A 16,896-nucleotide genomic window follows, 5' to 3' on the forward strand; every position below is an offset into this window, starting at 1 on the left:
TATCTGTGTAAGGAAATATGAATGTTTCTCAGAGCATAGAGAAGCATAATTTCTGCTGTTTACTGCACTTATCATATCTGTTGCAATGTGGACTGTGTCAGATGTCAATTACAGACTAACTTCAGAAAGACTGTTTATTTTAGATAGTATAAATGTTACTTAAAAGATAGGGGCATAATATCTTATGTTTACATGTTTAAGATCTATTTCTAAAGTTTAGAAGATGCAGTTTCCTGTCTTTGCCCCAAACACATTCAAGGAAAGTTCTGTAACTCTGTGGTCCAGGATAAATTCTGATGGTGAGGAAACTGGTTTCGTTACTTGTGCGTAATTAACTATTTCTAGTTCCTCTGGGATAATGGGTTTACATTGTTTTTTCCTGCTTGTTATCTGAGAATTGTCTGACTGCCTTCCAGTTCAATGCTAGTAAGAATAGACGTGCATTAAAAACCAAAATTAGAGCCAAATACTGAAAGGCTTTGAGACAGCGTTAACAGAAACGAAATTCATTTGCCTGGTAGACTTCTGTTTTTAAAATACTCCACAGTAAAGAAAATTTCCCTTGATTTTGAGACAACCAAACACAACTGCTTCTGGAAATTATTAAAAAGAGGTAGGAATTCTGTTTGGGTTTTGTTTCAGGTTAGAAAGCAGAAATACTAAGTGCCCCTGACCATTTTAAAAGCTGAATGATGCCCAGGCTAAGAAGAAATCTACCTCACAGTTGCTTCACCTGGAGGAGCTGAGAAGAAAACATAGCACATGTAATAGGTGGTGGTGGTAGATCTTTCTACAGTTCGTGAGGGTGTTTGAGGAGAATATAAGTAATATAACAGAAGAAAATAATAGGTCTTTGTGAGATATGTTAAGTAGAAAAATGCAATATTTGCCTCTAAAGTAACAAGCGAACCCAACAAACCCTCTAGGAATGATTAGTCACAGTGCTCAGATCAAGGCATAGAAGTAGGGGGGGAATAGAAGGTGTATTTTGCATTTCTGATGCTTTAGTATATCTGCCTATCTGTATGTCAAATAACAACCACAGTGTCTTGATGTTTTTAATTGTGAAATTATTTTCTGACTTTACCTTGGCTCCATATTAAGCCGTAGATACCAAGAAAAAAAGTCTGCATAGAAAAAAAATCTAATAAGGGAGGAACAGTAAGTGATATTTCTGTACCCAGAAAGACAGCACTCAACTGGTGTGCTGGGTACCTAGAGAAAAAAACCAACCCGTTTGGGAGGCTGGTGAGTGAACAGTGACTGAACACTAACTGAATGGGGTTACCTAACCCCCTCTGAGGTAGGCCAGGAACATTCCCTGCAAAAGGAGATTGCAGCTCTTAATGAGGAAATATTTATCAGATTTTTTGTGGAGAGAGAAGAGACCAAAAGCAAAACATGAGAGGTGAAAGAGGAGGAGGATCCTGGACTTTTTAGGAGAAAGAGGTATCTCCCAAGAGGATAAGATGTGAGGCAGGCTTTTACACATGGATGTTTCATATTCAGCCTACATGTGGATTTCTCTGGTGCTGTCAGTTTAGACGATCCTGTTTTTGGAAGCATCCCCACAAAATTCTCTCCTTAGCCCCAGTTGAGTCCATAGAGGATTAAATCCACTGAAGAGAATATGGAAGAGAGTGGCTCTCTAGGATGTGTAGAAACCAGTTGGGAGATTTAGAGAGACTTCAGCCCCGGTTTGGGATCTCAACAACTGGACTCCAGAGACCCCTTTTCTAGCAAGAAGTTCTAGGGAAGACAGTCTGTGTCGAAGTGATAAGGTCAGTGACAGAGCTGTGACATTGTCTGGCCATCCGATAGGGCACATCAAGGCTAAACATGCAGGGAGCAGGGCCCTCCTTAGAAAAAATAATATGCTTCTGCAAAAGACCACTTTGAGTTGCAACACATTGGCAGTCTGGGCCTGGAGGACAGATTTGGCTGCATCGGGGAATGTATTTGCCATGAGATCCTGGCAGTTAAATACAGCAAAGGAGAGCACCAAAGCGCGGAGGTTCAGGCCTTCAGGCATGGCAGTCTGGTGAGCAGAAAAGGGCAGAAGTCAGCCGAGGGTTGTGAGACCATCTGGCCTTTCAGATAAAAAGTGGAGGAGGAGGTTAGTGTAGCTTTGGGACAGATTTAACTCTCTTGCTTAGCCTGTCAGTTCTTTGAAGCAGAGACCTGCTGCTTTTTGAATGCTTGGAGCCTGCGCACAGTGTGGGGAATCCAGTAAGTAAACGGTAGGAGTCATAATTCAGTGCACTGAAGCTGAAGATCTGTGAAAGACATGATCCATTTTCTTGTGACCTCCATCTCTCGCTGTGACTCTGGGACATGTTATTGTGTTTTATTTTTACTAGTGGCCAAGCCAAACAAATAGCTCTGGAACTGGTAAGAACTCCACCTCCATCCCCAATTTTTCAGGTTAAGCATGAAACTTGTCTGTCTTACTGGGAATTTCTGAACACAAACAGACACTTAGAGTAACTCGCTTTGATAAATGGGCAGTGTAGGTCAGGGCCTGTTGGATATGCAGGCAACTCAAAGATGAAGCAGAGCTGGGGAAGTAGGCAGGAATGGCTCTGCTTTTCTTGGCTTGTCAAATGGTTTTCAGGCTGAAATCAAATACTTGAGAGCACGAGGAAAGCTGGCTTCTGAAGTCATGATTTTACACTGAACCTCACTGTAAGGATATCTCTTATAAAGCTACTTTTGATGTGGAAATTTGGCTCCAAACCACACTGAAGGCCATTATAAATAACCACTTCATCACAGGACACACAGAAGTTGGCTTCCTTGAACACTCCTAGAAAGCAAGTCTAACCTTATTGAGCCATAACCTCAGCTAGTGTAAATCAGAGAAGCTCCATTGACTTCATTAGTTTATACTGATTTACACCAGCTGTGACTGTGGCCCACAATACAGCAAGATATGTCAGCTTTTAAATTCTGTCACTGAGTGTTGAACAAAACTGTTTTTAAAACAAGATTGGCAATCCCAAATTTAGATACTAATGAGACACAGCACTGTAATTGTTTCACGATGCCTATATGCTCCATTTTGTTTTCATTTTTGCCTTGCTTCTGTTTTTCTTATCTCTTGCCAAACAGAGGGAGAGTACCACATATGTTACATTCATAACAAAGATGTTTTGCTGCTTTGAGAACATGTCCTGCAGATGCAAAATGTCTTTGTGTTGTAGTTCAGCTTCTTCCTTTGCCTAGGTACGTTGGTCATACGCCAATATAAGAATGCCCTCGAGGGCCAGCCCCATGTTTCTCCAGGGCCTGAAGCTCTCAAAGGGGCAACCAGAGGCTGTCCCAGCTGAACTTCCCCCTTAAGGCCTTCCAGCTCTGAAGTCATAATTTCAGACGGGTGAATTGTGTCCAGGAGCACCCTGACAGGAATGCCCTGAGACCATCAATACACCTCCTTTGTCACAATCCTGCAGGGTGCTCATGTAGTTAACCATATTGAGTAATCAATTGCACTGGCGGCACCTTTATGGTATGGAAGGCTAGTAGATACATACAGATGGTTTGTTCAGGCAAGCGGAAGACATTCATATAACCTAAGTCACAATGATTGATATTGATTATTATTTTATGACAACAGCAGCTGTAAGTTCCAGCCAAGGTCAAGAGAGCATTGTGCACTGCAAAGATGCTTTTCTGCAAGCAGCAGTCACTACCCAACAGAGTCTGAAGTGTAAATTGACAGGCACAGGAAGAGGAAGTCTTTCTCTATAAAATGGGGATAGAAACAAACTGATTTCCTCAGTTAAGTGGAATTTCCATTCCACTGCCTTAATTATAAATCATGCTGTTCTCCCTGAGGCAGATAGTTCTGAGGTGGACATCACATATCACAAATACGCAACAACCATGGGAAAGGTCCACAGATGAACTACAACGCAGAGGCAGAGCTGAGTCACAGCAGAGCCTTTAACCTGTGTATTTTTCCTTGCAGAAGTTGGAGCTCCTTACACAACTGGGACTCTATCTTACACTCTGCCAGTTTGCCAAGCAAAATCTGATTGTGGTGGCTTTGCAGTACAGGAATGGAAAAACCTCTTATTTCTTGCTGGTTATCTATAATTCAATAGCATAACATGATTTTACTTGGGTTCTCCCCAAGCTCCTCAGCATACTAACCCCTTTAATTCTGTATACTGTGTTTTATTAGATTTCCTGTTAGGAGGACTGAAAGTAGTGGATTTAAAACACTTAGTTGTCATTAAAAAGGTTCCTGCGGATCAGATACTCATGGTTAGGTTCATTTCACAGGAGATTTGTCTAATTTTCAAGAATGATCACGAAGACTTCAAAGCAAGGTGCAAGAACCCTACAATAATGCAATGTGGCATAAATTTAGCTCTTGTACAATACACATCCTGAATTTGTATACATTTCCACTTGGTATGGTTAGCAAATACATTCAGCATGTATTGCTACTGGACTCAGAAATCTAGCATGGATGTGAGATAAACAATCTTCATAACAGGTGAGACCTGAATGCTGATCAGAGATGGGAATTTGAACAGCTTTCCTGTGAGTTTGTATGCATGCTCTATCAAAGATAAGCTAGCCTGGTGTGTTGAAGAGTGTAAGTGAGGTCTCTATTAGAATTTTAATACAAACTGTCACTGCCTCTGGAGTTACACATCTGCAGCCTTCCCATCAGGTAGTTAAGAGCAGCAAAAATACTGAATTTGGTATAAGCAAATTCCCTTTGATGAGCTTACATCTCTACCCAGAAACATGGAAAAACTAAAAAAGTGCCCTTCATACAAGAAACTCCACTGGCCAGCTCTTTGAAAGAGTTACAAACAGAGAAATTTATATCAGGAAAAGAGACCTTGGTCACAGTCTTAGGAAAGCACAAGACCAGAATACATATGCAAATAAAGAGTAAGAGCTGGCAGTAATCCACCTCATTTCCTTACTGCCTACTGCTGAGGTTGTTCCACAGCTTCTAATCCACGGCTGCAGGTCTGGGGGTGCCAGCATCCGTCTGCTTTGTTGTGGCATTGCATCTCATCCCATCTTGCCCATTGCTGTCATGTCTGTACCAGCCTTTGCTGTGAAGTCCTTGTTTTTGATCTCAGAGTGAATCTGAAATAAGAGAGACGCCTGTGACCTTTGGGCAGGGTCTTTGCCGTTCACAAATACTTTGAAATGAGGTGCGGGCAGATGTGGGTGTTGGTGAAGGGCTTTTGGCCAGAAGGTAAGGGCTGTTTTCCATTTTTCAAGAGCCCCCTACCTAGGATTAAAGTTGAAGTCTAGTTGTAGTGGTTTGCCAGATGGGACAAGGGAACCTGCATGGGTGGGAGTTTGGCGTAAGCCATAGGTGGCCTATGGCGTTTCAGCAGCACTTTATGTCAGTAGAGAAAGCACCAAGTGCCTCCTCAAGGCAGAGGAACCCAGTCCCTGGTTCCCAGGCTACACACCACCTATAGCCATGGTAAAGAAGTTAAAAAGGAGGCTAGCAAAGACCTTAAAGTGCTCTTGCCTACATTGTGTTACTCGCTCAGTAGTGTTGTCCTGGGGCCAGGGAGGTTAGGGCTTGCTATTCCAGAACTTCTGCTCTAAGGGCCATGCATTTGAGTAAATAAAGAAGCCCACCACCATTACAACATTCTTTCCACTTCATCTGTTTAGATGCTGATAGGATCTTTGTCCAAAGTGTTTAGGGCCAAATTGTGAGCTAGCATAGCTCTGTTGCAATCTGTGGAGTTGTACTGATCTATGTCAGCTGAGAATCTGAACCTACAAGCTCATATCTCGCTACCCTCCCGAGAGGCACCAAAGTTTTTGTTGGTTTCACTGGAAGTTTTGTGTGCATCCCATCAGGCCCATAGTATTTGAATTTGTGGGACTTGCAGCTGTCATGAGAGGTGCGTGATTGTCACTTTTATCAGGAATTTTGAGATAATAGCTGGAGGGAAAGCAGCAAGTTCTGCGCTGAGGCCAAGATGATTCTTCTGAGTTTGGCAAGGCTTGTACAGTTACCTTCTCAATGCTGCTGGTATTTCCCAACCAAAGTTGTCCTGTTACAGAATTGATACTGAACATCAGACCATCCCGTGTGAATGGAAAAATGAACAGCCCTGGTGCATGACATACACACTTTCATGTATAAATAAACAAGTACCTTATGACTTCCGTACTTTACTCATGATGTTGTCTATCCATAAACTATACCTTACTCAGATTCAGTCTCCCAACCTTTGCTTTTTACGTGCTCACTGTAAGCCTGTAAGACTGCCACAGCTGTACAGCAGGTCTAAAAGACGTCTCTCATAGTTCTAGCCCCAGCTTATTTTCTGTTTATTCGGTGGTACCAGAGAAACTCAGAAGACCTCATGGTGCATCATTAACAGTGTCTTCTCATATTAGTCTATGGATAGTCACTTGCAAGTAGTTATGCGTATGTTTGTAACTGCTGCATAACAGACTACAAACCCACACTTGATCTAAATAATTTGCTGGCATGCTAATGAACAGTAAACCCAGACAGTTCAACCATCTGCATGCTCTGCTTTTTATCAGCTTCAAGTGTGTTGGGTTTGGGTGTATGTGTGCCCCCCCAACATAAAAACATACTTTTGATCTATCACAGAAAGGCCCTTTTACTATACAGATAAAAAGATAAAGTATTCCTTTTGATTCTCAATCCTTTTTCCATTATTGCTCTATATCGATGGGAGTTGTATTGTCAGTTATTACAGAGAATGTAGAGTGCATTCAAAGAACAAGGAACTGTAGAGTACATCCAGCCCACAAGCTCGTTTATTAATTTGTGTTGCTGTTTACTGATGTGTTTGGAAATCTTTGGTCCTATATGATGAGCAAAGATTTTGGCTGCAATGTAAAGCATCTCTAAGCCAACACTGCACACTGCTGCCATGGTCTCTAGAGCTGTGATTGCAGCACAGTCATGGAGAAAGTTTCCGTTCTGACTGAATCTTCCTTGTGATGCACTGGATAAGTTACCCTGGGGGATTTTTATTGCCTCTATCAGAAGCTTTTTGGTTATTAATACAGGAAAAGTAATATATATATCACTACATATATTAATACATGGGAACACCTGAAAGAATATCCCAAGCTTCATTGCTTTTGATGGTTAGGAAAGTGCAGTGACGGATATTTTCCAAAGAGTTTGAAATCTTTATAAAGGCAATGTGTCTGCATGCTATATGACATGATGCATCAAAGTAAAGGTGTCTTTGCAGAGGAGACAGCCCTGTTAAGTAATGTTCCTTTCTCCACAGCTAGTCTTTTTCAGTCTCACCTCTCCACCCTCCTGAGAAAATGGCTAAGGAGAAATTCCTTGAAGTTTCTCTTTTCTTTTCTACTTGGAATTGGCATACACTCCCTTCCCCACCACCTCATTGGCCGTAGGAAGGTGTTGCTGTGGTTAATGTTTTTTTACTTGTTTTTGTTTCTAGTGCTGGCAATAGTTAGACCATCCTGCGGTGCAGCGTCATCACGGTAAATGCCAGAACAGCTCATCTCAATATTAGTATGTTCAGTGAAGTGTGTCAATTAATTGCTGTTCACTTATGCTGTCACAAAGACACTTCCATTGCCCCAACAAGACGCTTTTAAGTAGCACAATAGTATGTAAACAGCTGATAAAAACAGGGCTGTCAACCTAGTAAGAACTTCGGATTTTTGGGTGTAGTGTAATTTGCTGCAAGAAACAGCCAGCATGTAACGTTACGGGGTGTTTAGTGTCAAAAGCAGCAATTCCCGATACATTATTTTCTCTTTGGGGATTAAAATCTTCCAAATAAGGTGATCCCAAGTCAACTCCAGCAGGCGATTTAGGTCTGCAAAACAAAACTTTGCACGTGTGTCTGGCTAAGGGGCTGCCTTTTGATCTTACATGTATAAATACATCCCAGCCATGCACACACAAAGCCGTTATTTGTACGTGGAAGCAGAGAAGCCATGCTAGGGTATGTATGTAACTTGTAACTTTTCCTGCCCTGATCGTGACTTTTTGGAATTCATTTACATCCATAGCTGAGTGGCTCTAAAGAATAAAGCCCTAGCCAATGTGCACTTCCCTGGGCTTACTGGTTTTACTGTTCTTGAGACACGTTAGCTAAAGGCTGCCTGAGGTCCTCACTGAACCTGCTGGTGAACTTGGGTCTAATTTCACAGAGATGAAGCCTGCTTTTTGCCTGTAGGTGGAAGCCGTGCAGGACCTAACACCGTTGCAGGCCTTATACCGAGAAGTGTACATAGCTGATTATTAAGAAGGTGGAGAGAGTACTTGATCCTACTTTGGAGGTTCCAGCAAGATGATTTTGGGGCTCTTTCATGTCAAAACAAAGACACACAGGATCCAGTGGCTGAAAGCTGAAGGTATTAAAAACAAAGTCTGGGGTTGTTTTTTTTTTAGCAGTAAGGGTTATTAGTGTTGGAATGTTCCCAAGGGATGTGGTAAACTGTTCTTTGTAGTATTTAAATGAAAAATAAATGTTTTTTTGAGAAGATATGCTCTATTTTGACCACAAAATATTAGAGACTTGTTGGGTGAAATGTTCTGGCTTTTTCATGGTGAAAATCAAATTAGATGATTGCAACATCCATAAAACTTACTAAGCCTGTCACTTTCCTTTTCATGTTTTTGGTGTTTGTTTTTTTTTATTTGTGGCTGAACCTATGTGAATCAGGCAAGATAGGAGAGTTTGCATGGTTGATTTGTGCGACCCAAGCTACGAAGAGGTGTACTGGTTCCCTGACCCTGGATGGTGCTGAGCCTCTTTATCAGAACTTCCCAATGACTCTGGGCATTTAGGATTTTTAAGTCTCTAAGATCCAGTGATGCTTTGGCTTAAGGTCCCTACCTGTGTCCATCAGTACAGCTCTTTTGGCTGGATTGGTGCATTGCTGAATTAGACTCATTAAGTCTCTGGGCTGTTGTCTTGTTTCTCCGACATCTCTGCTTTTGATTTTGCCGGTGTGGATGCGTCAGATGCCTCGCTGTCTTGCTGACCCACGGCAGGTTTGAGAGCATAATTCCAGGCTTTGTGAGAAGGGAACATTGGTAAAGCAGCAGCCCCTCGCTAATTCACAGAAGGAAAGCACGTATGACAGGCAGTGGGGATTCCATTTTTCAGGGTCCAGGGTTTAAGACAGGGTTAAAGGAGTCTTATTAAAAGTGTTTTCCAGTGCATGTGGCTCCTTCTGACAGCACCCAGGTGGTTAAGAAACCAGCATTAAGAATAAAAGCTGTTTCTCTTTTCTGTACAACAAATGGTTCAAGTGTCTGGTATTTGATTCAGAAAGGAAACCTGCAGCAGTCATGTCCCCTGAAATAAACCCACCAACATTTTGAGCTGCCAACACTTCTGTCTATTACGTCAAGGCATCGCAAAGTTTAAAGCATAGAAAAGTAATATATATTTTTTTTTCAGTAATCCCAGGGTAAATATTAGGTAGACAGTATTTCTGCTTTGCGCATTAAAAACCCGACTGAATTTGAAAAGCCTGCAAGTGCACTTTGGGGATTTCGGAAAGTGTCGTTTGGCCATGAGCTAAGACCAGAAGCTGCCATTTTGCAGATGGGGCAGGAGGGAAAGGCGTTTGGCCTCATTCATAACTTCACAGCTACTGCAAATATCAGCTGATGAATATTTATGTTATGACTGGCAGAGGCCCGAAAGGCAAAGGGGGGAAGGAGTGGAGGGGGAAGCTTAAGTTAGGAAAATGGTTGTCTGAACTCTGTGGGATTTCTTTACCAACACTTTCCATGCTTGAACAGTAGCTGCTGAATGAAATCATTATGTACTGAGCCCCTGTGCAGGAAAACAAGGTTTGTCAAGACTCTGTTCGTTAGCACCTCATACTTTGTTTGAACCTCGGCCATTTACTGGGTCCCGTAAAGGGAAACTTCTTTTTCTTCAAATCAAACACGCTATAAAGCTAGGCAGTTTTCTTTTGTTTAGTCATTGCTGTGATGGCGCTAATTGTAAAACAGGGTCTCATCGTTAGGAAGATAGGGGGCCAAACAGGAATGTGAAGCGCTACAGGGTGGCGTGGGTACTGAGGAGGTCCTGCTGCAAGGCAGGCTAAGGTAGCAGGTATGGAAAGGGTTAAACTAGAGGTGTCCTTATTGAACAGACCTGTAGTGCCTGACTGTGCCCAGCTGCATTGGTGTCTGTAGGTTCATCCCCTGTGCCAGGAACACACTTGAAACTGGATCTCTGTCCTGTAAGTTGCTGCACGGCTATTGATAAGCAGAGGAGATGAGGGGAAGTGCAAATTGCATTATTTGGGCACAGAGCTGGGAGAGACTAAAAGCCAGCTACGCTTTCCTCTTTGCAGAAATCCCAAGGACAAACGCTGTGTTGCATTTAACTGCTGCAGGCAATAAATGTTTGGTTAAAATGAAAGTTAAGGGTTTTTTTGTAAGACAGTAGTTCTCCAATAATTCCTGTGTGTATCAACAGTTTCCAGTGTTACTAGTTTAGTTAGTATTGCACTTGAATTTTAAGGAAGCAAAAGAGGCGAGTGTAGTTCCTCTTTATAATATAGTTTCAAAGAAGTAATACATTTCTTCATATTTGTATTATCGCAACTCACTCATTGAGAGGGAAAAAAATCCAAATCTCTTCCTTTTGCCTTCACCAGGCTGTAAATTAACAGCAAGGAGTAACTTTCAATAAAGTTCACGAACACGACTTCACTGTTGGGATGAATCAAACCCAGGAAGGAAACCGGCTGAAATAAGTAACTGCTGAAAGTCAGCTAGGGCTTACCAAAGTGACGGGGGGCTGCGGGTGGCCGGGGTGAGCCCCCTTCACAGGACCACGGGGTCAGAAGGCAGCAGCTCCGGACTTCGTGAAACCAAGTGCCTTTAAAGGCAGGCAGCCTGAGTTAGACGTATAGAAAAAAAAGAAGTGCCCAGAATCAGTTGGTTACTTCAGAAAATCATTCCCCCAGGGCTCTGCAAAATTTACCGGGCTCTGCTTTAGAGGAATAGTGAAAAGCCTGGGTTTTGCCTGTTGTACTTCTTCAGAGAAATCCCTAAACTCAGCACTAATTTGTCCGTTGTCTTTTCTTAGAGTGCTTGTTTAGAGTTACCTTAATTCCTTCACAAGGAGGAAGATTTTCAGGAAATGCCCGTGTGCGGGAAACCACCGGGGCCTTCCACCCCACGAAAACCACTCGCAAAGCCCTTCCGCCCCTTCCCGCCCTGTGGGGAGATGCCCGTCCGTCCCGTCTACAGAAACCAGCAGATGGTGCTGCAATACATCAAGTTCTTCTTTCCCTCCACAGGGAAAACCTGGGACAGAGGTACGGGGGCTGCCTCTGACCACCGCCAACCCCTGAGGCAAACCGCTCGGCCCGGAGGACGGATGTCCCACTCTTTGTTATTTCCAAACGTTTGAAGCAGTTTCTGATGGGGAGGGGTCTTTCGGATTCACGGTTCCTCACGCAGCAGCGAGATGGGGCAGCCATGAGAGTGCTGAGGGCGGTTGGGTGAGGGGAAGGTGCGTGCCTCTCCTCAGGTGTGGTTGGTGAGGGGTGTGGGGCAAGGCAGCCATGATCCTCCTGCACTTTGCCCAGCTCAGCTTCCCTCAGGGTGAGGGGTTTGCCCGGCAGCACAGATCTCAGTTTGGTGGGCACCCCTCAGAGAGGGCGGCCATGGCTCACTCCCTCCCAGGTGCTTTCGCTGGTGCCAGTTTTCTGCCTGCAGCTTGGAGTGGAGGTGCTTGGGGCATAGGGAAAGGCCTGTTTTTCCTCGAAAATTTAAAAAATACCTCAAAAAAACCAAGAAACAATGGTGAATTTGTGCCCAGCGCTTCAGCCCTGCTGCCAGTCTGGCCTAGAGCCCCGGAACCTGGTGCTTCCCATCTCAGGGCAGTGGGGGCCACACAACTGTTGCCTCCACCACCCGCCTCCAGCCTGTGAGGTGAAAATAGTGAGGAAAACACCCCAAAAAAAGTGCAGTTCAGGTACAGGGGGAGTTTGGAGCGAGGTGCAGAAACACATGCAACACACCATGAGGAAGCCGGGCATATTTATGTCCAGGGGGGCTCTGCAAAACACGGAGGTGTAAACCAGGACCGGCGTGGATGTGACGTGTTATTTTTCCCCTCCCCTGTGGAAAAAGGAAAGTTCTCAAAAAGTTGGCAGTTTATTTGTGCGATTGTCCCTGCTGCCAGCCGGCTCCTGGTGCCCTGCGATGTGCCACGAGGAGAAGGGGCTGAGGAGCTGCTAACTGGCAGGCAGCAGCAGCGAGGACAGGGAGAAATATGCTCAGGGAGGGACCCGACAACACTGCGCAGCTGTTTTTGTTATACCACCGAGCTGTAAAGTTGAAAAATGATTTGAAAAGCAAGGGATGTGCCGGGAGTACTGGCGTGTCCCGCTTATGGGTGCTTGGGGCATTCTGTGTAAATTGAACTTCCCCCCCCACCCCCCCCCATTTTTTTGGATGGCTTAATATTGCAGCAGTGGAAGGGAAGAGCAACAACACGCTTGGAGTGCGGAGCCTCTTCCCTGATCCCGCTGGCACTGAACTGCACCAGAGTGAGCTGAGGACAGAGGCGAAGCCTGGCTGCTCCTGGTCTTTTCATTGCTGTAATCCAAAACGTGGAGGTTGTTTCAGTGCAGAGGTTGCACGTGAGAAGGCCCTCAGTTTCTTTTATAAAAAAAAAAATATATTAAAAAAATCAACTGGGATAACTTGTGCGTGATTTACCAGATGGCAGGAGAGCGAGTGGAGGGCCCTGGCATGGAGTGCAAGGGCCTTGCTGGAGATGGAGCAATTTGCACCAGGGGAATGTCTGGCCCATCAGCTCTACCCAGCAGTTTGTACCCTGATGCTCTGCAGACGGCGGTGGCAGCCCCTGGGAGCAAGACTGCCTGCATCCCTTTCACAAGCAAATAGCAATATGCAACTTTTCTTTTCGTTGCAGGATTATTTGATAATTGTGAGTCAGGGGTGTGTGTGGAGGTTTCTGCTTTGTTTTTTTTTGTCTACTCAGTAGCCTTTTTAGAAGGTGACCCATTTGTTTCCAACCAAAAGCACCTAGGAAAACCTGCCCCCTACGAGGAGTTACTCATCTAAGTGAGGGAAAAGGGATGGAAAGACAATTACTGTGTCTTGTGACTAACATAATATGTGACTCAAGACGTTAAGCAAGAGTGTTGACGTGATAGCCTCTTCCTCACAACTTGAATTCAGCATGAGGGATGTCAGGTTGAAATGTGAAGTAATTCCCCTGAAGCCAGGTTGCTCTGGCTTCGCATCCAAAGCCACTGGAGTTGGAAGTTAGTCCACAACCTAGAGAAAATGGAACTGTTTAAGGAGCTTATTCCTACTACAAACACAAAATTTAGAGGTCTCTGCCATAGTCTGTGTTTTGATTTAGCAGGTAGAAGGTGGATTTCATGCAAGAAATCAAGAGGGTGCTGCAGTGGTGAAGCAGCCTCATGGTGCAGGAGCTGTAGCCCTACTGCAGGCTCCTGCTATGGCTCAGGCAAAATCTGTGAAGTAATATCATCTTTTCTTTCCCACCAGACTCTCCTCTGTCATTCTTGGATTTGTTGTACAATACAGATTTGGATTTTATCTCTGTGTGGGAATGGGTGCTAGTGTTCCTTTTGCAGGACAAGATGGCTGTGAGGTGTTTTTTTCTGCCATTTTCTGATGTGGCTGTCCATGTCTCTAGTTCAGGAGGTTTGAGGAGCTAGGAATCAGACTGTGAAAGGATGGTTCCTTGCAAAGGCTCCTCAGGTGCAGGAGCTGGAGAAGCTGAGCTCTGTGCAAAGGACAAATAATTTGTTTAACTTAGCATTTTTAGATTTCAGAATATGGCTTTAGGCTGAGTCTGAGTGAAAATAAAAATAATTATTCTATGAGAAAATTGGACCATTATGGGAAATTCAGTAAGTGTCCTAGAAAATTGAAGTTTATTTTGACAGAATAAAAAAAAAAGGGGGGGGGGGTTTGGGCTTTTTTACCTTTGTGTTGAAATTATTAAAAAAAAAAAAAGAAACAAAACAAACAAAAAGTTACTATGATGACTTAATTTTTGATGCATTTTCCTCTGGGAAATATCAATATAGAGAATTCTTATGTTACTAGGGGAATCTTATCTTCCTGTTCTGCACATGAGTAAGGTCTTGATTGAGCTGACTTGTTCCGTTAGGATATTCTGCCAGTGGTATTTCTCCTGGAGATCAACTGCCTCCCGTGGTTCACTGGATACTTCTTGAGAAAAGCAATGCTGTAGCCCCACTGAGGCAGGGGCCTATTACTACTTAAGTATAGTGCTATCAATTGGAATAGGATATGCATTGAGACAAGAAAATGCACTATTGTTGTCATTAATGGCTCAAGTCCGTATTCTTGTTCAGGAGTGGTTTCCCTTGTTCCAGTCTGTACTGGGACATCTCACTGAAGCATTATTAACAATTTTATTGGCGGTATGTACTGAGGTGATCTTGATCTTGAAACTGTCTGCATGCACTTGGTTTCTCTCCCTTGTGTGCAATGATGCACTAATCTGTGTGATTCTCCTGATACTTTATATAGAAAAAAGCATAGCTGTTGCAAATACTTCCTGCAATGCATAAGGTTTTTCCAAATTACGCATTGCAAACATGAGTTTAAAAGAGGCAAGAAATTTGGACTTTGAAAGGATGCGAATCACAGAAATATCCTTCCTTGTCATTACTTTCTTCCCTAGCTTACCTCTTTCTCCCTCCAAACCATGCATTTATGGTTTTGGTCTCTGAGCTTGAGCACAAGGTTGTTTCATTTCTTCAAGTAGCAGATACGGAAGGAAGCGAAGCTTTAGGTAGATAAACGTTCATTTTGTTGTGGAAACCACGCACTGTCTTGTGGCAGCACGTTGCAGAAAGTGCCTTTGAAGGGTGTTGGCTAGATCATGCCGAGAGGCTGAGCTCCTCAGCGTGGGGATTAAAGGGATTGGGGTGTGACTCAGGACAAACCAAAAGTGAGCGAGCCCATCTGTGAGCTGATGTCCCATAGAAAAGAGTGTGCTTCCTCCTGCCCCCAAAATGTTTGGTGACTGTTTTCAGAGCCGGTGACAGGATGTAGCACATTCATGTGACTCCTGTTGCATTGTACTGCCCTAGACGATGTTTTTTTAATGAAGAATCATTTCCCAAAATATGCTGTACTGTGTTTTGCAATAGGGTGGCAAATACTGCTTTGTTTGTCAACTATGGGATGTACTGTGGATGGCAAATCATTCATTGCCCAACAGGCAAGAATGTCATTTGTAAGAAATGTCTTTAGTTTGGCTTTAAGAAATCTGTATTTTTTGTACAGAAGTCTTGTGAGAACGATAAGAATTTGGATGAACTTTCACAAAGGTAGTTAAGGTAAGTGGGAGATTAGGCATCTAAAACCTTGGCAGATTTGGCCATAATTTTGTGCAGTCACTTTAAAAAAAAAAAAAAATGTAGCTGTGATTTTATTTCTGACTTCAAGGAATCTTAGTTTTATACTTTGCTTTGGGATGTGACATGCACAGTTGTTATCCCTGAAATTGGACAAAAGCAAAGCAGATGGGTCTGCTTTGGAAAGGATTTCAGTTTTCTTCTGAAAGTCCATGAACTTTAGCAGATCACAATATACCTCCTATCCAGGAAAGTGTTGTGTGGTTTGAGGTTTTATTATAGACTTTTTCTACAGCTCCACTCAGGGTAGATTCATGCTGAAATGGAAGCCCAGCAAGGCAAAAGCCAGGTGTTTAGGATGTGGCATTGGTGACTCAGTAGGTGGTACACTTCCTTCTCCGTCAACATTAAACAAGTGCCCTTGTGTGGTAGCAGGGATGGCTTTTTCTTGGCTGATGTGAAAAAAAACAAGTTCACTGCTAAGACTTTGGGACTTGTACAGGAAGGTCTTCTGTTCTCTGTAGTGAATGGGAAATTAGCCTCAGGATCACTTCAACTGAAAAAAATTATGTCCTTTAAAAATGAAAGCTTAAGTGTTGTACTGCAATAGAAGCAAGAAACCCCAGCTGATGTCAGAGTCCCATCATGCCTTATGTAAAAAACAAGGATGGGTAAATGGGGAATGCTACCTGCTCATGTTCAGATGGAAACACGATTGAGTGAGCACCAGAGTTACCTGAAAGGGCACGGGTGAACTTGGAGCTGGGATCTCAGCAGGGTGCATTAGCAGAGTTTTGCCTTTCCTGTCTCTGAGCAGGTATGTGAACAGTATGGTCTATGCAGGTACCCATCACTTACATGTTTGAACTTGAATTCATTGGATTTGACGCTGCCTCTGCAACTTGCTATGTGCTACTGATTTGGAGACTGATTTGCCTGCCAGAAGGATAAGGGAAGGACAGATATTATTCTGGCTGTTCAGTTGTGACACGGCTGGGCTTTGTGTGTCTGGAAAGTGAGAACTGGATTTAATTGTATCTCTGAGTTGCCCCTTTGGGCTGAAAAGGGCCAGTCTTGATGGTGCTGCCATTCAAAGTCCCCTGGTGCTCCAGTGCTCGGACCCTGTAGAGAGGCACAGGAGAGTTCTCTTTAGCTCTCAGAGGTCTCCCTGCAGCAAGCCTGATGATGAAGGAATAAAACTGTATATTACACAGTTTTGAACCTCTCTCAAACCTGCCACGGCTCACAAATGACCAAAGCATGCATGGCTCTTGTTCTGCTTAAAAAAAAAGTAAAATCACATCTTGGAGCAGTAAAAATGTTTTTTCACCTTAAAGATTGTTATTTCAAAGGATATTTTCTTAGTGGCTGAAAAAGGAACTGGAAATCCCATATTATTTCTCCTTCCCTCCCTCAGCCAGGTCCTTTCTGTGCCCAGAATTGCACCTGGTGTGAGCAAAAGGCTTCCTGGATAGACTGTTTGAAGACAGAGCATTC

Source organism: Gavia stellata, chromosome 23, assembly GCF_030936135.1.
Source record: "Gavia stellata isolate bGavSte3 chromosome 23, bGavSte3.hap2, whole genome shotgun sequence".
Taxonomy (NCBI): Eukaryota; Metazoa; Chordata; class Aves; order Gaviiformes; family Gaviidae; genus Gavia; species Gavia stellata.